General features: G+C 38.0%; 1 pseudogene; it reads left to right on the top strand.

Annotated features, from left to right (window-relative positions):
• Nucleotides 1-3,978: 3,978 nt before the first annotated feature.
• On the top strand, nucleotides 3,979-22,629 carry LOC127656839 (cystathionine beta-synthase-like protein; annotated as a pseudogene).
• The last annotated feature ends 1,030 nt before the right edge of the window (nucleotides 22,630-23,659 follow it).

The raw sequence follows: 23,659 nt of genomic DNA, 5'->3' as shown, positions 1-23,659 counted from the left end.
AACTCGGAGGCCGTATATTTAATAGCCTCATAGATGCTTCTCATACATGCATATATGAGTGTATATCCCCTTTCTAAGTGTACTAAATACACGTTCCTTGGTATCAAATTAAACCTTACGACTTGTCCTAGCTGAATATAAATATAAGATTACCTTAGAATGGTGTTCTGCTAGGTATTACCATCTTTTGAGTTATTCAAACCAAAGTCCTGACCCCGAGTCATAAAGGATGCAAATGAGCCTTGACAGGACAAAGGAACTCTCTCATGCCCAAATAAAGTAGACTTTTACGACCTCCAAAGGAATGTTCAGAGAGTGCTGAGCCTCGTACTGTCTTACTGAGAAGGAGAAATGAACCCTTTTAATCCTATATATTCTATCCATGGGATAAATGTATTGACATGTATCTAATGTGCCATCTCACGATTTCCCTTAAATGTTGTGTGGTCTATGTTTTCTTGCAAACTCTAATGGGTTAATGTTTCAGACTTTGCATACTATGGTTAACCGAAATCATATGTGTGTCATGTTTGGTCTCTATAACTTGGTATTTTGAAGATTGAAATGACTGTGTACATGATATGTCGATAACAACAACATATTAGTATTACAAGAATATTTTCTAGTTTCTTCATCAGCTACCACCCCTCCAGGGTGCACATGCAATGAGCAACCTGAGAACAAAGGGCAATAAACCAAATTCCCGCCTGGAACTTCCACCCTTCTTATTGGTCGAGCCAATGAGAGGTGGGACATGTTTTGTAAGGTTATAAATTGCTCCTCTCTCTCTTGGTTCTCTCTCTTGCTTCCTGGCCCTCTTGCTTCCTGGTCCTCTGAGCCTTGTGCTCTCTTACTCTCTTGGTCCTTCCTGAGAAGTCCTAATGAAGATGATGCTGAACTAGAAGGCCCCCAAGGACTCCCAAGCGTGCGCCAGGCTACGGCCTTGTCTTTCCATTCACCAAAGATCCTCTGACTCCCACTGGTTCTCTCTCTCATCAAGACAACATCATCAAAGATCAACTGGAGCCTCAACAAATTGCATCAGGACAGTTTAATTCAAATGGGACATGCAAGTATCAAACTTAGTCTCATTATTTGATACATTAAGTATCCTTACCCCTTTCTAAAAAGGGCGTTTCAGAACTAATATGATGGTTTGCTCAGGCTGTTGATCTGCTGAACTTCAAACAATGCTATAACTTCTTGCCTTCCTGTATTCTGCTTCAGCCCTCTTTCCCTTGGTAAACTGTATGCATGTATGTATATGTATGTTAGAGTAGTTTAAATGTTTAGTCTAGTTAATAAAGTCTTGTTCATATCACACGTAAAGTTGTCTGTGTCTCAAGCTCATATCTAAAGTCACTAATCATAGATTTTGACTACTTGCTCTTAATACTTAGTAAGAAAGGCATTTCCCTTGCCCCGGAAATGTACATTTCTATTAATTAATTAATTAATAACCAATATTGAGTGTTCACGGGATGAACCGAGTATTTGGTTGTAATGTTAATGTAGCTACATCAAGTTAACCCGATTAACTGATCCAAATATTCATAATTGATTATAACAAGTTATGATTGATTATTAATATTTCATAGAGCTGATTCGCTACATTGGTCACGATAATCATGGTATGAAATGTTCATACCGTTACATCTCTAGATTGGTGGCAATAATTCAGTCCTTAGCTGAAAGAATCATGGCTCTAAGGGGATCCACAGACACAATTAAACAAACTAGACAAAGGCAATTTTCTCAAAGAGGTGGAGCTTATGGAAAATTGTATCCAGTAATGAAGCAGCATGTTGGTAGGGTGGAAAGTGGAGCTGGCAGTCACACACATTACCTGGGCAAAAGAATACAATATTAACTGATGGGCTCCATCAGTGCAGAAATACTGGATAAAATAGTTTAAGAGATTGTGCATCCCTGATCTGAGTCATAAGGAACAGCTCTCTGTCATTGTCAGGATTGTGTCACTGGAAGACAAACCACAAATTAAAGAACAATTCATGGGCTTTCTTGTGGCAGAGGAGTCAATAGGGGAAAGTTTGTCATCTCTCATACTAAAAAGGCTGGAGGAGCTGAACATCCCCTTTGAGGACTCCAGAGGACAGTCCTATGACAACGGCGCCAACATGAAGGGAAAGAATAAAGGTGTTCAGGCTAGGATGCTTCAATTGAATTCAAGAGGTTTTTTTGTCCCACTGTTGGAAGCTGATGTTACTAAGAGCTCGCAAGTTGCCATTGGTTACTTCGGATATTTAGCGAAATTATTCAAACTCTTCTCAGCCTCCACCCATAGATGGGATATCATCCTGAAACATGTCACACACAGCGGTTAAGAACCACAAAAAGGCACTTTGGTTATGAGGCTCCAGATGAGCCTATTGGTGATGCACTTCAAAAATGGAAACCAAATTTTTTTTTATGTGGTAGTGGATACAGCCCTCTCTTCACTTGATGAGAGATTTCAGATCTTGGGAGAGGTGAATGACAAATTTGGAGTGCTCCTCAACTTCCCCAAAATGTCAAAAGAAGTGTTGCTAGAGCACTGTCAACCCCTGAGTTTCTGGAAATTCACTCCACCTTACGAGTTCACTGAAGGGTGACTGTGGAAAGCAGAAGTGTTGTGATTTTAGAGTGTGTGTCATGTTGGCATGATTGTTACTTGCGATGCTTTCAGTTTATACTGTATCTTATCAGCAGAAGAGGGTTTTTTTGCCAGTCATGAACTCAGTTGTGTGAGTTCCATTTTCTTCATGGCTATCATACTGTTTGACAATGGTAAACATTACAAAATGTTAGTCCTATAAATTAAGCACAATGCAGAATGGGTTTTTCCTCTCAGGGAAGCTCGGTCAGTCCTAAGGTTTACTTTTGGCTGAACTGCTTATATGCTGTTGTGTTTCAGCTCACCGTTTATTGCATAAGAGGTGCTTCCTGGCAAACCTACCAACACGTGAGATATAAACTTGATCGAGCACAGCCGTTTGATTCTCAAGGGAGGTTCTGTCATCTCCAGCTCCAACTGGATGTGTTTTGTTCTGAAAGATGTTTTTCATAGAGATAACGTTGACAGTTTTATAGTACGTTACGCAATAGTTCTCCAAAGGGTGTTCTATTTGATGTGTTCATCAATGGTAATAGATTTTTATTAGGGAACAACCTGTGCTTATCCATACTGTGGATACAGATTGAAGTAATAGGTGTTTGTTTTCCAGTCTTCGTTATTGTTGGCATTTGAGATTAGAGAAAAAGATGGTTCTAATCTAATAGATTAATATTGTATTTTGTACACATTCTGAATGATACAGGGTTGTTTTCTTCCTCTCTTTGTCTTTGATAAGGAGTATCATCATACATTGAGATCATTGTTTGATGTCTGTGCTTGTCGAAAAGTTCAATTGAGTATATGTTTATGATTTATATTAGAGGGATATTTACACCCTGCTGGAAAAAAGTTATCTTAAACCATCTTAATGCATTGATGTTTCAGCAAACAGTATTAGCCTATATGCCTCAGGTCTTTAGCAATCTGGCATGTATATCTTCCACAAATGGATAAAAAAATGCCCAGATTGTGTAATATTATATTCTGGTATATTTCACCAGCCTAAAATGGTTTGTGGTCAAGCTGTTTTACCAGTCTGGGCAAAATGGTGTTCAGATGGCAACTGACAAGTGCCCCAAACCCCTATAAAACTAACAAACCAGATGAGCCTGGCCAGGTTGGGATACCAGCAAACCAGCTTTTGTTGGTTTAAGCTGTTTTTTTTTTAATAATGAATCTAAAACTATCAAAAGCATTTAAATGAAACTTTAACAGTTACATCATTTGGTTAATGTCTTTTGGCTAGTACAGTTTCTTCACATAAATCACACCTCTCTTGTAAAGCATTTGAAGTTGAATTTGAGCGATATGAGCAAGTACATTTTGTGTGAAAGGTATTTGAGACCTTCATCGCACTGGTGCATGTTTGGCTGTCTTTGTGGCATGTTGGGATCCATCGATGTTACGTATGAGCTTGGATGATATGAATACTAAACCAATACCAAAATTGGAGTTGAAAATCTGCTGTGATGCACCCACATAAATGGGGGAGGGGTTTAGGTTGCGTAGGGCCTCCTAATAATATTTTTGACAGTCATTTGGGTAGTAGGATAACTTTAAAACAGTAGGTATAAAGGAAACCCTGGTTTCTGACTATTCTCATTTTTTCTCTTTCAGGCAAGCCATGCAATCAGTACCCTCTAGTTCAGAGACAGCAGGGAGTGGGTCTGTCTGCCCACATGCTGCCAAGGTTCTCAAGAATGGGGAGTCTACCAATGAAGAACCTGTTATCACAGGCGAAGCCAAGCTGAAAGGAGAAGAAATCTTGAACTTTAAGGCTGGACACAAGTCGAGTATGAATGGCTCCCATATGAATGAAACACATGGTCACCATGTAAACAGCTTGAATGAAGAGCAAATGGAGAATGGATCTGAGGTCATAATGGAGAGAAAATGGATTCGCCCAGATTTGCCCAGCAGATGCACCTGGAATCTTGGTGACCCAAACACAGGGTCACTCCACAACCACTTTCAACGGTAAGCTAGTGGCACCATAAAGGCCATTACACTATTTTACACTGTACCTGAGTTGTGCAATATTAAAGTTGCTGTTTCTTGCCATGTCATTTTGTAGAATAGTGCAATAGAAAATGTGTGAGTATACTGTACACGAGGCGTCTATATTAATTCACACCAGATTGATTACGTCAAGCAAGAATGCAGCCACATACTTTAAAAAGGGAAATAAAGTGATTTGAGAGTAATAGAGAAAGATGGTGTGGTAATCCACTGTTGGTGTAAACAGGGATGGTCAACTCCAGTCCTGGAGAGCCACTGTCCTGAAGATTTTAGCTCCAACCCTAATCTAGCATGCTTCAAACTAATCAAGGTCTCCAGGATAACTTAAAAAAAATTAAGGGCAGGCGTGTATGATTAGGGTTGGAGCTAAATACTGCTGGACAGTGGCTCTCCAGGACCGGAGTTGGCCACCTCTGGTGTAAACCAATGCTACAGTCTGCAGATTCATATTGATTTCAGCCATTTAATCAATTCCAGTCTACTAACTTGTGGTTGGCGATGGTTAACATTTCCCTTAATGTGTGTTTGGTAACATACACTCACTGAGCACTTTATTATGAACACTATTCTGATGGTTAATGTGAACATTGATTGAAGCCCCTGACCTGTATCTGCATGATTTTATGCATTACACTGCTGCCACACAATTTACTTCTTACACAGTCGCATGAATACTTAGGTGTACAGGTGTTCCTAATAAAGTGCTCAGTGAGTGTATATATGTGTGAAACCAAAATACCCCCAGTATACTTCCCAACATTCTGAGTAGGATTGGAGAGACCCCACTGGTTCGCATGAACAAGATTCCCAAAGCTTTTGGCATCAAGTGTGAGCTCTGTGAGTATCTGTTTACTATACGTAGGTGCAGAAGCAGAGTCTCTTCACACTAGTTTGAGCTCTCAAATCAAGTAATTAACTGGCAAATCCCAAACCTGAACCCCACTGAAGACCTTTGGGATAAATTGAACACTGACTGTGAACCAGACCCCATCCCACAACAGCATTGCCTGAGCTCACTGATGCTCTTGTCTCTGAAGGGGAGCTAATCCCAATGGCCATGTTATTATATTATTATAGACAAGATGTCTTACAGATCACCTGGCACATTTGCTGCTTCTAGTAGGTAGGCAATATTACCTACCACTGCACAAATAGTACCCTCATTTAGCTAATTGTGGGTATTAATTTCACACCCTATGCAAAATGAAAGGTTCAGACAGGCATTTCAAAGCATAAATCATTATTTTGAAAAATGACTTGCGCATTCTTACGAACAGAGGAACAGAGTTTCATTTGATTGGAGGAATGACTATTTCTGGAATATGTGTCTTAACCCAAACATAAAGTGCATCTGATCTTTTTAAAGGGTTTCTTTGCATATGGCCAGGTTGTTGCATCATGTGTATTTTTGCTTTGGTTTGGAACAAAAACATTGGAAGGATAGAAGCTGAAAAAAACTCTGGTTTAAATTAACTTCATGCATGTTTCGACAAGCACAGAGATTTCATGTGAAACAGATTACTCTTTGGCCAGTTGAGTTAGAATTGGGGACATGAAAATAGCTGACTAATAGCTTCTGAGAAGGTACATATTTGCATGTCACTAGCACATAACCAGAAGTTCATACACTTAAAACAGTTGTCCCACTGCTAAAAAGATGATTTCAGACAACATTACAGCTCTATTAACACAAATACAAGGTGGTTTACAAAAAGTTTTTAAATCAATGTCTTCTGCATGTAATTTCAGTGGCTAAATGCGAGTTTTTTAATGCTGGCGGCAGCATAAAAGACCGAATCAGTCTGCGCATGGTAGAGGATGCTGAGAGAGATGGTATACTTAAACCTGGGGACACCATCATTGAGCCCACATCAGGAAACACAGGTGTGTGTGTGTGTGTGTGTGTGTGTGTGTGTGTGTGTGCCACCATTTGGGCTTTCTTGTTGTGTTTATTCTCATTGTGTAATTGTATTATTGACCTTTTAAAGCTACTACTGACTATTCAACTGTACCATGCTGAAATGCTGCCTCTACTTCATTTTAATTGTGTAGTTCAGACACTGGAATAGTACCAGTTAAACCAGTCAAAGAAATACAAAAATAAAGTTTGCACAGTGTTATTCACTATATCTAACATTTACTAATTATACAGTATGTAAAATATATTATTTTGATCTCAGACGTTGGTAAAAACTGACTTGCCATCGTGTGTGTGTGTGTGTGTGGTCAGGTATTGGTCTTGCCCTGGCTGCTGCTGTCAAAGGTTATCGCTGCATCATTGTCATGCCTGAGAAGATGAGTATGGAAAAGGTGAGATTGTTATAGAGCTGCCCCCGACCAAAGATTTTCCTAGTTGACTTGTAGGCGGTAATTTAAGCCATTAGTCGACTAGTTTATTATATTAATTTAATTACTTATATGTTGGTGGGCATCAGAAAATGGTTTGAGTTCCAGGGCTGAGAAAGAATGTTATAAGTAACATTGCTAACACTGTTGTACATTACAGAGAAATATCAAATCGTAATAATGAGCCTTTAAAATATAAATTTTAGAAGCGCACGCACGAGCGAGCCGCAGCGACACCAGCAAAAGTGGTAATAATTCTGAATGTGTCATAAAAACCAGCAAAAGACTGTCTGAACCTTTTGTTAATTTATAGAGAGAAATGCACATTCAGGATTTGCCGACAGACGATGATGTAAATTCTTTATATAATTATTCTATAATATATAATTATTTTATCACTTTATTATTTATTTATTTTCTTTTTTGTTTCATTTGGAGTGCAATTTGAATTTAGAAATTAATTTGATTTAAGTTTTTTGTTTTAAAATAATTACATTTTCAATGCAAAATCACTGAAGCAAGAATATTCACTGATCCTTCAGCCCTGGGTTTGCAGATGTAATTGGTGTGTGTGTGTGTGTGTGTGTGTGTGTGTGTGTGTGTGTGTGTGTGTGTGTGTGTGTGTGTGTATATATATATATATATATATATATATATATATATATGGCATTTTGTGCCATTTAGAATTGAGAATGCCTTTTAAATTCCAATTAATTTCCTAAATTTGAATTGAAGTATCAAACAGGATGCAGTGTTGGACTATGAATTATCTGTTGTGTATATGCTTTGAATTTCATTTCGCTAAATTCCACATCTTTTCATTCCAATTGAAATTCCAATTCAACATCCTGTTGGGCGAGGTCAACGCAATTACAATTCCTTTCTTGCTCTCAGGTGGACGTGCTCCGAGCTCTTGGTGCCGAGATTGTTCGAACCCCTACCTCAGCCCGCTTTGATTCTCCTGAGTCTCATGTGGGTGTGGCTTGGCGTTTGAAGAATGAGATTCCTAATTCTCACATTCTGGACCAGAACCGCAATCCTAGCAACCCTCTGGCTCACTTTGACACCACTGCAGAAGAGATTCTGGAGCAGTGTGATGGTAACTACAATATTTGTGCTGCCGCAAAGTTGTGCCTGTTAGTGCTTTGTCAAAAATATACACCTGTGTCGTCCTTGAGTTATTGGGCTCGATTGGTTCCAGATGAATGACTGCTCCAGTTACACATTTTAGGTAGACACCAAGTGTTGTGTCTGCCCTATTAGGTAAAATAGACATGCTGGTGGCTGGAGTCGGCACTGGTGGCACCATCACTGGCATCGCCCGCAAGCTAAAAGAGAAATGCCCTAATATCAAGGTGAGCCTCAGATCTATTTACAAACTCTGAATATCACTTAATGAACAAAGGGGCATTGACCGTACAAGAAAACTGTTTACGTGATGTTTGAAATCATTGGGTCTTCTCTTGTTTTGACACATTAATATTTAAACAGTCATGGACAACACTTGCACACATTGGATAAGCAGGAAGAATGCTGATAAAGTTGCTTACATGCAAAGTGAAATTGGGGTAATGGGCAAACATCTACCAGTGTTGATCAGTTATTGCTTACAGTTAATGACTTTCTATGTTTATGACCAATTAAAGAACACATTTAAGGTGTTCACATGACCTTACACATTGTAGGCTTGTTAAGCGTGATTGCTGTAAGATCGTGCATTTAAATGTAATCAGTGATATACAAAAAATGCAATTCATACAATGATTTTAAAATGCATATTCTATGACAAAGTTTCATTAAAGAAATAAATCATATTAAAAAGACTAAGAAAAAAATATAATTAATACGCTCCTGTCTGTCATTCAAAAGTGTTGTGTAACCCACACGCAGAAAGCCATTATGTGGTTATGTGACCAAAAAATCCACAAAGAATCCACAAAAAAGGGTCAGATATTTTGACCCTTTTGTCAAAAGGAATAAAACCCATGAAAACTTGAGGATATTTGGAAGACATTTTTTTAATAAAATTTTTTATCCTGGAAAAATATATGTTTGAAAACGTAATGATTGAGATGTATAAACTCTTTTTGGAAGGGCAGAACCTTTGCCATGTATCCGCACGGAGTCATTACACTGACACGTGCAACACAAACACACAGCAGTGATTCAGTGTCAGTGATAAAGTGATGAGGAAAGGAGCTCGTAATGCTGTTTGTTGTACAAAACAAGCCTAGTTGGAACTTGTAAGGCACATTTTAATTACCACAGATGCATGTCAAGTCTTGACTATCACAGAATGCAGATTGAGACCATTTTGTCTGCAATCGCTTTTTGTATTGATTTGCTGGCACTGGTGGCCTGATGCAAATCATGAATGAAGCTTCACGATTGTTGTAGCAAAGCAGATAGCTACAGGCTGATTTATATTGTGGAGGATGAGAGATTAAGATATTTAATGCCCATTACAATGAAAATTAAACATATGTGGGTGCGAGTTCTTTCAATAAGTCAAACTCCCACTTAGACTTTGTTTAATTTCATTTTTATCGACTGACAGCACTAGAATAAACATAAAGGGTATGAAACATTTAATATCGAATTACATTAAGAAATTTACACGTCTGTTTTAAACTAGAATTGTAAAAGATTTCTCCTTTCCATCATCTCTTGTCATTGATCAACACATAAACAGCTTAGAGTAAAGCTTTGTTGTTCAGCAGCAGGATTTCCAAGCCTCTGGTTCATCTACATGCATTTTCCCCTGAATGAACTAACCCGCATTTCATAGACAACAAGAGGAATTTCCCTGTAGTAATTAGGTTTATCTGCATACAACGCTGTGGCAGGGTGGATAGTGGGGCCGGGTCGTGATTCTACACACACGGTCCCTTATCAGCCTAATCAAGCCTCCGGGGTTCCCACCCCTTCCCCCCGTTCCCCTCACTCTCACCCGGCTCCTCGGAGGTGGGGAGGCCCGCCCAGACCCCGACCCCAGTCCAGAGGACCCTTTCCCTTGTCTGCCCCTTCAAACCCCCCTGTCTCTCTCCGCTATTCCTCCCAGGTTTCGGCACCAGTGTAACGTAGTTCAATGGAAAGGAGGAGGCCAGAACCGGATTGATAATATAAATAATAGTTTAATATAAAACTTAAACAAAAGACAAACCCACACACATGACGGACATGTTCGTTAAACGATCTCTCTCTCTCGCACAATCCTCCGCAGTCGGCCTTTATCCCTCTCGGAGGCTTGATTAGCCTGATAAGGGACCGTGTGTGTAGAATCACGACCCGGCTTGATCTTGGATAATAATAAGAATAAATGCACTTGCTTTGCCAAAACTTCTCTCTGTAAAGAATGTGTTATAAGTGTCATTGTGCCCCAGATTGTTGGAGTTGACCCTGAGGGCTCTATTCTTGCTGAGCCGGAGGAGCTTAATAAGACTGATAAAACTCAGTATGAGGTGGAGGGCATCGGTTTTGACTTCATCCCCACTGTCCTTGACCGATCTGTGAGTGTGTATTTATACAACAAATGTTTGACTGTTTGGTGTTTGCTGATGGCAACTGACACTTCACTTAAGCTCCATCATAAAACATTACTGATCAATCCTACCTTAGCAAATGTAGCTATCCGCCATATTGTTAGACAAGCTTGTGTTCTTCTAATTGTCTCTTGTTCTGATTTGCAGTGTTCAGAAACATGTTGCAGTTTAATTTAACAATTACTTTGAATAGAGGCTAATGAAAGATTATTTGCAATGTAAAACTTTATTTTAGCCCAGTAATTTCCACTTTACAAGCACATTTGACTGAAATCACAACGTTTACTGCAATCTCTCAATCATTCTAATGGGTTGTTCTGTATTGCTTGTCTGAATGATCAACAGTAACCAAGGGTGGTGGAGCTTAGGGAAAGTGTCAATTACGATGCGCTACAATTATATTGTATGATCTTTTGCTTTGTCTCAGGTGGTCGATAGTTGGTACAAGTCTAATGACGATGAGTCTTTTGCCATGTCTCGAATGCTCATCAGAGATGAGGGGCTTCTCTGTGGTATGTGACTTGTACTTACATTTACATGTAGTGTCTTTAATGTTTTGAAATGTTAAGTGTGTAGCTAAGCTCTGTTATCATTCACTATGTAGGTGGCAGTTCAGGCACAGCAATGTCTGCAGCAGTGCACATAGCCAAAGAGCTTAAGGAAGGCCAGCGCTGTGTGGTGATCCTGCCTGACTCCATCCGCAACTACATGTACGGTTCAGTGTTCCCAGCGTTCTAATGTGCTTAGCTGTGCCATGAATGTGTGTTTTGTGTTGTCTGGTAGATTAAGCAACCACAATGCTACTGTGATTTTATAGACTTCCACCTAGACTGCCGGTATCAAAGAAAAGGTGTACTACTATAATACACCCACTTTGAATGCAATATGTCCACTGAGCACCAGGGTTAATGAGAACTTGGGGCATTGAAAGTGACAAATACAGCTGAAACTGTGAGGTTAAGAAATGTGGTTTGTTATTTGTAACATCTGATGCATTTCTTATAAAGGGATAAGTTACCCAAAAATGAATATTCTGCCATCACGTATTTATTTCTGAGATAACACAAAGTCTCTTGCATAAAACTAAAGATTCAAACATTCCTTGTCCATAACCCCCAAAAAGGTCAAAATTTCTTAGCGACAAGTGGATGCGTGAAAAGGGTTTCCTGAGAGAGGAGGACCTTGTTGTCAACAAGCCATGGTGAGCACGTACACGTATGCACGTAGACATGTTCTCTTTGGAAGCACCTTCCTATTTATGATTTCCTCTATATCTAAAGTCTGAGTCTGTTATTATCACACTAGGATGCAGTACTGTTATTGTTAAGCTTCTAAAGGTAGAGGCAGGATACCAAGCTCTTACATTAATATTTATGTCTCTTCTTACCGTGGACTCTCTTCCCCCTGCCACCTTCTCTGTAGGTGGTGGAACTTGACTCTGCAGGAACTTCGGCTCTCCGCCCCTCTCACTGTGCTCCCTTCTGTGTCCATTAAGAAGACCATTCAGATTCTGAAAGAGAAAGCTTTTAACCAAGCACCTGTGGTGGACGAGGCCGGGTAAGTTATTCATCCAAAAACTGGTTAATCATGAACATGACCAGTTTGTCAAGCTTGTCAAGCCTTTTAATATTTTAGTCATCTGGCCATGAAGAGATCAAACATGCATACTGATTACTTAAATTAATGTAATGTCACAATGTGTATTTATTGCCACATAAGGTTGTTTTGACAGAAATATGAATGCAATGCATGGGATCAAGGGTCAATGTTTTAAGTCCTTAGAAATGTAATCTTTGTAGTACATGTTGGTTTCATACATTTTTGGAAAACCTTTACACCATTTCAACAAAAAGTTTGATTTAATGACTTAAAAATTACTAAATGTTTTTACACCTCAAGGTAGAAGATGTTTTTGAATCATGATTATCAAGATTATCATTTTACATTTGAAAGATTTTCAGCCTTTTAAAGTGACTCTTTATTACAATCTCTTTTTTGACAAAAACAATATTTTATTCAGAAATTTAAGACATGTTCATCATAGAAGAGTTGAATTATACGGTGTCCGAAGAATGCACATCACAACCAAATTAGCAAGCAAATAAAAGCTGAAAACACAACAGAATTAAGCCACAACACAACAAAATTAATAAAATACAACATCTGGCTTTTATAGAAGTACAGTGTTATAGAAACACTACTTATTTGTCCATGTACTTGTACATGTACTTAATGCTCTGGCCAACATCTGGCTGGGTTTCTACCAGAACACTAAATGCACATAACTTCATCAACATTTGCTGGAATCCGTACTATGCAATGATGCAAAAATGATGTCACAGAACCTGCAGCTATTCTTGCTTACCAGCAGCTCTTAAAAGGTGTCCTGGTCCTGTGAAAATGGGCTGTATGCTGGCTGAAGCCCCCGCTCGGATACCAATGTGCTCAAGCGGGAAACACTTTGGTTAACGCTATCCTTTGACGTGTTGTCCGGAGAAATCATATAGTGACTTCCAGTGGGACGAGCACCTCTTTGTATCCTCCGAGCAGCTCATGATCGCTCATGCATTGAGTCAGACTGCCCCATGTTGTTGTTGTAGCTTATTTGTGTTGTGGCTTACTTCCATTGTGTTGTAGTTTTTCTGCTACTTTCTGTTGTTTTCATGTTTTATTTGGTTGTGTTGTGCACTTCTTGGCCATTATAGAATAAGCCATTGTCTGTATAAAGTGCTCTCTAGCGACATCTGTGGTTGAAAGTTAAAATTGCAAGCAACTTGCGGAAGAACACTTTACGTGAGTTGTGTTTCGGCTCTGCTCTTCTGGACGGATGAATCTCATTATTTGAGGTCACCTGGACATCACCTGTGATCATGACTCAAAGGTATTTAGACTCATAATGTGCTATTTTCATGATGATAATATGTTTTTCGATAAAATATTTAAAACCAAAATATTTCTTGCTTTGAGGAAGATAAACAACACTCTTATTTACATTATTTTTAATTAATTTTACACTTGGCGCTATTCTGACACTGCACTCAAAGCACATTTATATAGAGAACAGGGGACTCTCCTATTCAAGTGTTTGATCTACTATTAATATTTGTATTGTACTACACTTTTTAATTTAAGAAGTGGAACTGGTGAGCTTCTACGAGTTCAATGGAAGACTTTTAATGGAAGTAAACCATAATACTACAATAGTACCTATATGTGCTGCAAACATTATAACACCAAAACACCATAAACTAAAAACATATAACAAGGATTCAATAATGATGGGGATATACATTATTAAACATGAAAATAATATGCAGAAATTTGCAATATAACAATTACAATGATTTCCTTAATTATTTCCTTGGCTGTAAATTTATAATAGAAAGATGGTTACATGCTAAACAAATATTTTATTACTGTGCTATGACATTGGTACATGATAAACAACAAGAGATAATACATTTCATGTTGAACTTCCTTGTTGTCACTTGTAGCTTGTGGAGGCGAGGGTCGTGGCCGAGAGATTATCTGGGGAGAGAGGAAGCGGTAAAGGTTTTCATCTGAGATGAATTGCTGGCAATTGCTGTTTCTTTGTTCACAGTGAGAGACAGGGAAATAAAAAGCGCCAGGCCCACAGCCCCAGTTGTGTTGGTGCAGCCATTCCCATTTGACTTTTTATATTTAAAGCTTCACCGTTACGCAGAAAAGCGAACATGTTTGTGTGTGTAAATAAATTTACCTTTGAGTTGGATTCGCCGTCTCCCGCTTCCTCATTCCTCGAATCTGTTACATAGCTATAGTTGCTTTTAAACAGACAATCTGCTAAAAAGACAATATAAAGTGATAACTTGTGCATTTCTGCAACTGGGGTAAAATAAATGATTAAACCCGACACACAAAGTCATTGGGAACCTCAAAACTACAACCAATAATACACTGCCTGCCCAAACAAAAGTCGCCGTTTGGATTTAAATAAGCAGATACTTAAGAGCCTATGATTGGATCATTATTGTAGTTATTAATGTTTCAGCTGGCAACAGTTCTTTTAACCCCAACTGATGCAGTGTGCAGCTTCTCATTTCTTGAACAACCATGTTGGAAAATATATCCCGTCGTGGTGGAAAATAAGTTGTTTCAGAAGGGGCAAATTATTGGCCTGCATCAAGCAAATAAAACAACTTGGGAGATCAAAGCTGAAATCACTGCAATTGGGTTAAGAAATGTCCAACAAATTATTACATTCTGGAATGATAGTGTTGAACCGTCAGCTTCATGGAAGAAATGTGGTCAGAAGAAAAAAATTTAATGATCGTGATTGGAGATCACTAAAACGCTTTGTGAAGTCACATCATGACCGTAGAACTCACGGCTATGTTTAATAGTGAAAGTAAAAGCATTTCTACATGCACAATGCGACGAGAACTTACAGGATTGGAACTAAACAGCTGTGTAGCCACAAGAAACCCACTTGTTAGTGAGGCTAATCTGAAAAATGACTTCACTTTGGTAGAGAGCACAAAGATTGGACTGTGGAGTAATGAAAACTATAATGTGGTCTGATGAGTTCAGATTTACCCTTTTCTTAAGTGATGGGTGCATCAGGGTAAGAAGGGAAGTGCATAAAGTGATGAACCCATCATGCATAGCGCCCAATGTACACACAGCTGAAGACCTGAATGTACTGAATGACCAGGTTATCCCATCAATGGATTTTTTTCTTCCCTGATGGCTCGTCATATTCCAGGATGAATATTCCAAAATGAATTGGGCTCAAATTGTGAAAGAGTGGTTCAGGGAGCATGAGGAATCATTTTCACACATGAATTGGCCCCATAGAGTTCTGACCTTAACCACATTGAAAGTCTTTGGGAGGTGCTGGAGAAGACAGAGTGGTTTTACAGAGTGGTTCGACTCTCCCGTCATCAATACAAGATCTCGGCCAAAAATGAATGCAAATCTGGATGGAAATAAATGTTGTGACATTGCATAAGTGTGTCGAAACAAAACCATGACGAATGAGCGCCATAATCAAAGCTAAAGTTGGTCCAACAAAATATTAGAGTATGCAACTTTTTTTTGGTCAGGCAGTGTTTAGTAAAGATGCTACAATTACTGCACTGAAAATAATAAAGAAATGTATAAAACATTGCAATCGGTTAACACACAAGTATTGTTCAATTCATAAAGCATGACATGCAATATAAGCTTCAATTACTCTACCAGAAAACATATCCAAGCAATATAGCAAGTAAAAAACTTTGCCAAACAGTTTAACAGATAAACATTCATCTGACTGCTGTATGACGCTGCTGTCCTGAACTGTGACTTACTGAACAGCGTAGCTTCTCCACCTGGAGACTTAAAGACACAAGTATTAATGAAATAAGCCTGCCATTTCATGCCAAAACCATCCTGACAGCTCAAAATATAAATAATTTTTGTATTCCTCTTTTGTAAGTCACTTTGGATAAAATCATCTGCTAAATGAATAAATATAAATGTTATTGTTTTGTCTCTGTAGGCAGATTCTTGGTATGGTCACGTTGGGGAACATGCTCTCTTCTGTTCTGGCTGGGAATGTCAGGCCATCTGATCCTATAAGCAAAGTTCTGTACAAACAGTTTAAACAGGTGGGCACACACGCATAACTTACTGTCATACTGTAGACGAAGCAGGAGCATAAAAAAGTATTCACACAACATGTTACAGTTTTTCTCAGTCGATTTTATAAATTTCTCCAAACTATTATCAGTGCTCTCAAAACAATTTACATAGCCAACGAAACTCTCAAGTTTGCTGAACAATCCAATTTCACTGAAGCCCTCATCAATATGAAGCAGCATATTCTTTCCTGATAATGCATTTATTAAAACTAAATACTAACATCAAAACTATAGATGTGTTCTCTGTTGAATTCTTAACATTTTCAGCTATAAACACACAATTCTATGATTGAAATAACACATTTATCATAAACATCCGCTATAAAGCCCTTTTTCCATCTGTTTTCATGAAATGTCTCAATTTCATGAAATGTTCCTGCTCTTCCTCTGGAAGGATGATGAAGTTTACTGCAATAAACAACAACAACCAAACAAAAAAATAACTGTCTTGCTAAATTGTATAGACTGTAGGATATTACATATATAATTTAGAGATGTGGATGGGGTCAGTTAAAATTTATATTTTGCACGCATTTTACAACCATTATATGTAGGGTAATTTGCACACATGCTAAATTTAGGAGGGAATTTAGGGTCTTGAAATATGTGAGCGATGAACTAAATTAAACTGTCCTTATCGTACCTTATTAGATAATGAAATGTATAATGGAATTAGTCACGTTCGACAACCATTATGAATTAGATAAATGACAAATAACTAAATTATTTGTCTGAATAAATTCTCCACCATTAATATCGTAATACAATGTCTCGTTGTATCCGCTCACAATTTATACTGTACGGCATTAGATTTAATAAGTGAATTATGATTAATTAACTTATTGGAGTGATATTATTCTCATGGCTTATTGGAAATAATATCACATCTATTTAGGTACAGCTTTGAAGCAAAATCTTTCAGAAACAGGGATGAGATTATTTATCAAAATATACCACAGTCATTCATCTTTGAATACAGACAAACCTTATTGCTATTCTAAACATAAATCTAATCTAACACATATATACATACAACAGGTTGGTGAGAAGAGTGACAGAATGTGAAATAAATGATCAATACAGTGAAAATGAACTTTATGGAGTCTGTTGACAAAATGTATGAACCATTTCATCCTTCTTTGAATCTACATCAATTTGCAATCGGATTACCCATATTATTTAATTAATACACCAGCACTTTGAGCACAATATTGGAGATGTACTTGCTTGTCTTTGTGGTGTTTCCTTGCATTCTTTGTGTGGCTTGATTCTTGGTCGAAAGTTCGTTCTGTCGAAGGTTTGATCTCTGTGTGACCGAATTTATTGTATGAATGATGTTAGCTGTGAAGCGAGGCCTTCTCATGGGTTTGTGAACCCTAGAGAGTGATGAGGTTTCTCGGGACATCGAGTCCCGAGCTCCCTTGGACCTCACATGGCGCTTGCCGGCAGAAGAGCGAAGAGCCTCAAGAGGATGAAAAGACGAGACGCCAGAGGCAAGAGAAGAAGAGCGAAGAGAGCGAAGAAAGCAAGAGAGCGAGTTCTTCCTGTTTGGAACTATTTGAACTGAGATTGGCCGCATCCCCCAAAGGTGTCCTGCGCCAATCAGAAGTGACTTTTCAGAGTCACATGGTCAACTGAGCTGTCTTTTCCAACAGATGAGTAATGGTCCTTTGTTTCAGACTCTTAAAAATGTCCCACTGAAAAATAGTGCATATTTAATCATGAGCTTTTATATCTTGAGAATGGTACAAGAGGCATGATATTCGTTGTCATCAGCTTTCTCTGCATACGCCAGCAAAAGCTTACTGTAACTCAGACTCAGGCTGGTTGGGATCCATATGCGGTTTATTTGGAAAACAGACTCAGGTTAATACAGGTGAGGATTGAGGAATGAGCAAACAGGAATATCAGAGGTAACAGTATTCGTGGTCAGACAGGCAGAAGATCAGGGCAGACAGCAGAATCAGAGAGACAGGCGTTAACACAACAAGGGCAGGTGGAAGACAAACGTAGTCGAGAATACAGGGCAAGGTCAATACACAGGAGATCGGTAGCAGTAACAATGATAACGCTCAGAAATGTAGCCGGGGCAAACAAGACTTCGCAATGAGTGAACAAACAGGCATGGTTTAAATAGAGTGGAGGTTATAGGGAACAGCTGTGGTGTAATCGGACCAGGTATGCGGGCTTATGGGAAATGTAGTCTTAAAGTCAATACTCAGGTGAGTCAGATCTCCGGTGGCCGATTGAGGAGGCGCCTTCACCGGCGTTCGTGATACTTACATACTAAACATGACATTTTTTTTATGGATGTAATATGTGTAGGTAACAAAACATGAAAATCCCTGGTTACAAAATCATATTGGTTTTACACATCATTGCATTTAATCAAGTTAAGCCTTATAGTTACCATTCTTAGTAGAATGAGATGAATCATATTGAATTAAAGATTATATTTATAAACATCGCTACACACATTTGAAAGAGTTCCATCAGTGTATAATCATTAATTTGTCAGATACAAACGTTACCACAGTTCAAAGTGATTTTCAGCATTATCTAGTAAGGCTAGATTAAGATGATATGTTTTAAAGTTGTGCAAATCTGTTGGTCCTTACACAGAAACTGCCTGGTGTAACTGGATGGGGGTTCTTGTGAAGGCCGGTGATTTACGACGGTGAAACATTCCAAACTGAAAGGCTGTTTTTTCTCTCATTTCAAATCATGTTTGTGGAATTATTCTGCAAATATAATCTTACAAGACCTAAGGCAGCACTATAAGCACAGATAGTACAGTAATTGTGGACATTGACCGACTGGCATGCAGAGGAATTGCATTTCTCCCTCTACTTTTTTGTTGAGATTGAAGTCTCTGTAGATCTGCTCACATTAGGCCGAACACTTTTTGTGTTTCAAAGAGACCACGATTAATAATATAATAAATTAGAGGAACTATCGGATCATTTGAGCCTCTTCTGTGTCTTCTTTACTCTTCCACCCAGCTGTCCTCTTTCTCTCTGCTCACCATCATTACGCAATTTCCATTTGGTCTATTCTCAACTCTTTCAATGCAGTGCTCACCCCCTTTTTTTTTGGTCCGGCTGTAAATGACCGTTGGATCTGAAATACACTTTCTAGAATATTCTTCAGCTGTTTTGGTCACTTAGTCTTGGAAAAGCTAATAATGCCAAATAATGTTTTGTATCATGTGCTTACAGCATTAATGAATGCTTTGTAGTAACTAGTGCTGACAAAGATGATCAGATCACTCAATAGTCACATTTGTTTCTCTCCTCTTAGGTGCATCTAACAGATAACTTGGGCAAACTCTCTCGTATCCTTGAGACGGACAATTTTGCCCTTGTTGTGCATGAACAGTGTAAGTAATAAATTGCCTCAACTCTGTTCCACATCTTCCCTCTTACTAATCTGCTTATGTCCTATTTCCAGTCATTTCTTTTCTGATTAATAGGCCTCATAATTTTATTTGTAATTTTCAGTCTTAACTTGTCGGTCCTACTTGTTAATCATGCTGCAAAGATTGTTTGATAAAATTATAATAAAAGATTTAAAATAGAATTGCTAGCCACTAGTTACCTCTGAGCGTATAAAATCAATCTGTTTACAAAATGTTGCTCTGTTGTTAAAATCTCCGGCTGTTGAGTAATGTACATAGCACATAGCATACTAATAAACAGGTAAACAATGTTTTGAGTCTTTCTACACAAACTGGATCTTATTCTAAGATGGAACAGAGTCCTGACATGGCACACTTGTTTTCCTGGATTCCAGATCATTATGCCCTCTTTATGGCCAAATGTCGCTCATGGTGTTCTTGTTTTAAGACATTTATACTGACCGTGGCATACTCTACCAAGAGTTAGTATCACACCATACTGAAATTTGCTTTTTCAAACTAAGCTTAACAAACATCTCTGCTATTGCCTTATGTTTTGTTGCTAGCTCCTGCACATTTTAGGCTTTTAAAAGAATGATTGCATAACTTTCCCAAGCATGTAAAGTCTTTAGTTAAGATATGAGTTTTTTTGTTTGTTTGTTTGTTTTTCTTTGGGAAAACATCTTGATTTTCTGTGTATCTTTATAAATAGCCAATTACTTAAATGGATAGTTTACCTAAAAGTTAAAATTATATATATATGTATATTATTATACTTTTTTCTTCCCATGGAACACAATGATAAGATAATTCACAAAGCTCTTTCCTCATGACACTTTGTAGTGACCACATCTGTCTAGCTTTAGTAAGTACAAAAACACTATTAAAGCACCATAAAAGTAGTCTATAAGACTCCAACTCTTCTGAAGTGATATATCTTTTTGTGAGGAACAGATCGAAATTGTCATTCACTGAAAATCTTGCCGTCAAATCACATATACACAAAATACACAAAAAAAGCTGTATTTGATTTGAAAACTCCCTTTAAAGAAATACCAAGCAGATAATGTTCAGTACAATGTTGGCCATGTTGTCATTGCAGTGTCTGGTGACAGCAGTTTCAGTTACAGTTTCTGTGTTACAGGCATGAGAGATGGAGCCCCCAAGATGAGGCAGATGGTTTTTGGGGTTGTGACAGCCATTGACCTGCTTATCTACATGGCTAAATGCGAGAGGAGTGAACGCTTGCTGTCTGAGTGCTCTCAGTCAGAAGAACCTTGAATGACCAAATATGTGAGAACAGAATGGCGGAGTGTTGCTTTGTTTTCATTTGTAGTTTATTATTCTGAAAGTGGTATGCTTCATTTTAAATAAGAATCATGCTTTTATATGTGAAGATTGTGTCCTCATTTGTACTCTCTCTTTCTAGATCTCATTCTTCTTTGGCCTTCTTTTAATTCTTAAAACGCCATAATGAAGTGTTCTCACAAGAAATGGATATATTTCAAGTATAATGTATTTCTTTCCTTAAAAAATAGTGCATGCAGTATAGTTTGGGTTTTAGTTAGTTGAAGTATTTGTAATGGGGCTATATTCAGGCTCTGTCTAATCTATTTCTGTATCGCCACCTAGTGACTGCAGTAGTTTATTATTCATGCTCTGCTTAAATATCTGCAGTGTGTAGGGAGATTGCAGTCATGATTAACAATAACTGATAAAGCAAATAATAGAGTTGGCCACACCAGGCAGGGTGACTTGGTATTGTTTCTCGTATTGAAACAAGATTTCAAAGATGAGATGCTGAGTGTAGATAAATAATAGGGTGGTTTGAACTTGGCAGTGTAGAGCATTAATCAGACCACTCTGTGTTGAGCAATATTTAATTGTTCTTGAAGGAGAGGTGATTGTGATTCTGCTCTTTGCCACTCTTCAGCAGTGAGACGCTTTGTTATTATTTTGAGGTAATTCCTCTTAGTTCCACTTTTTACCAAGTTGTACAGTGGGGCTGTATTGGGTTAATTACTAAAAAAATTAATCCACTACAAATTACTAACTTCTATAAATTATAATCCGATCACTTTATGGTTTGATTAAAAAAGTAATCACATTACTAATTATTTTACTTTTAAGTTACTTTATTTTTTAAATATTTGTAACCCTAGTAATGTGCTTAAAATTAATTACATTGAAAGTCAGTAAATGTAATCTGATTACAGTACTGAAGAATTTAAAAATATAATGTGTGGCACTACTTTATATTTGCTTAGAAATAATTAGATTACTGTAACAGAATTTATTTACTACTTTGTTTAAATTTAGTGACAGCAAGTTTATGCAAAACCTGATGATCCATGTTATCCAGCATGATTGTAGTGTTCTGAAGAGCAGATTGTGATGTTACTGAATGCTTATTACATATCATATGCACTTAGTGACAGATATAGTGCAGAGTCCTACATTATTTCTTCACTGTATGTCATAAAGTTTCAAAGCTTTCCTTGTATTGGTTCAAATGGAGAGATTTTTGTTTTTATGTGATTTCAGACTTTTGCACCCAACTGTATGGGTCATTTTTCAATATATGTCTAATCTGCTCAGTGCAGTCATGGTTGCCAAATGCCACCAGTGTTGCATATCAGCACTCAGTGTAGTTTTAAAGACAATCATACTAAATAAAATGCATGTTTCCAGACTCTGTTTAATTTTCATTACACTGTTAAAACATTTATTTAGTACTGTAGAATAAAACATATCCATGGTTAAGTTTCTATTCAAATGGCAGAAAAGCAGTGTTCAGCAAGGTAATACTATAGTATTACCTTGCTGAACACAGTATTACCTTGCTGAACACTGCTTTTCTGCCTTACTCTTGTAGATTGTAATAAAATGCATGTTTCCGGAGTCCACAGTTGCATTTTATTCTCTTTATTACACACTTTAAACAGTTTTATTTATTACAGTCAGCTCACAAGTGTTCTTTACAGTCTTAGTATTTATCTGAGTGTTTTCTCAATAAATATTGAGATTCAAAGAAATAAAATATACAGTTTGAGTTGGATTTTCCGTCTCCCGCTTCCTCCTTTTCCCTAACTGTGAACATTGTTACTCTGGCACAGCAAACAACGAACGTATACTCCTCCCTCTTGGCACTGATAAGAGAACCAATGAAATTCAAATCACAAGAATTTTCAGGGCCGGTAAGGTTGTTTGGTTTGCAGTGTCACTACAAATATACATGTCTAATATACATCTGCAATGCCATGCATAACCTTTCCCCATCTGTGGCCATGCATGGCCATTATAATATAATGCATATTACAATGTGATTATAATACAACTATATTATATTAAAATAGTATAAATTAAACTGATTTTATCACTGGTTTCTGGAGGGCTTCTGGAACGATGTATTTATCGTCATAAATCATGCATTCAGTGACCTTGACTAGTTGGTCCTGCTGCAGGTGCAGTGTCAGCTCTCCATCAGAGCTCCACAGTTCTTGTTGGTACTGTTTTAAGTTAATAGGAATAGTCTGAACCGCACTCACAGCAGGAACAATCAGCCTGTCAGGCTGCCATTCATCTCCCTATGGGGATGGAGGCCACATATCCCTATTGGTGATGGTATTTTCCATTATTCTGTTCGCATTGTGGGCCACGCCCTTTTGGCAGTTTTGTTTTTTAAACTCTGTGAAAGAATTTGTGAATAGTTTCAACAGGTCGCTGTAGGGCGTTTTTTGGCAATGCTTTGCTTGTTTTCTCCAATCTCTTTCTCTTTTTTGGCAATCTCTTATGAGATGGTTGAACTTTTTGCAATAATGGCATTGCATTTTGCTTTGAGATCTTTGGTTAAATTTATCTGGGCTGTTCCCTTCTGTTAACCATTTTGCGGACGCAACACTACGGGGTTTTGAGCTCCACCTGCTTTCAATTCTTGAACCCCAGTCAACTATTGATCTGAACGTGTTTTCGGCGGGGTCGACACCATTGGATAAAGCCTTTTGAACTGGGATGCCGGCATTGTTCTTAACAAGCTGTAGTAATGCGTCATGGTCACGGTTTGCATTTTCTAGGCCTG

This window comes from Xyrauchen texanus, chromosome 16 (genome assembly GCF_025860055.1).
Source record: "Xyrauchen texanus isolate HMW12.3.18 chromosome 16, RBS_HiC_50CHRs, whole genome shotgun sequence".
NCBI classification, from domain to species: domain Eukaryota; kingdom Metazoa; phylum Chordata; class Actinopteri; order Cypriniformes; family Catostomidae; genus Xyrauchen; species Xyrauchen texanus.
Note: the sequence above shows the minus strand (reverse complement) of the source record. Positions and strands in the feature narration are given on the sequence as shown.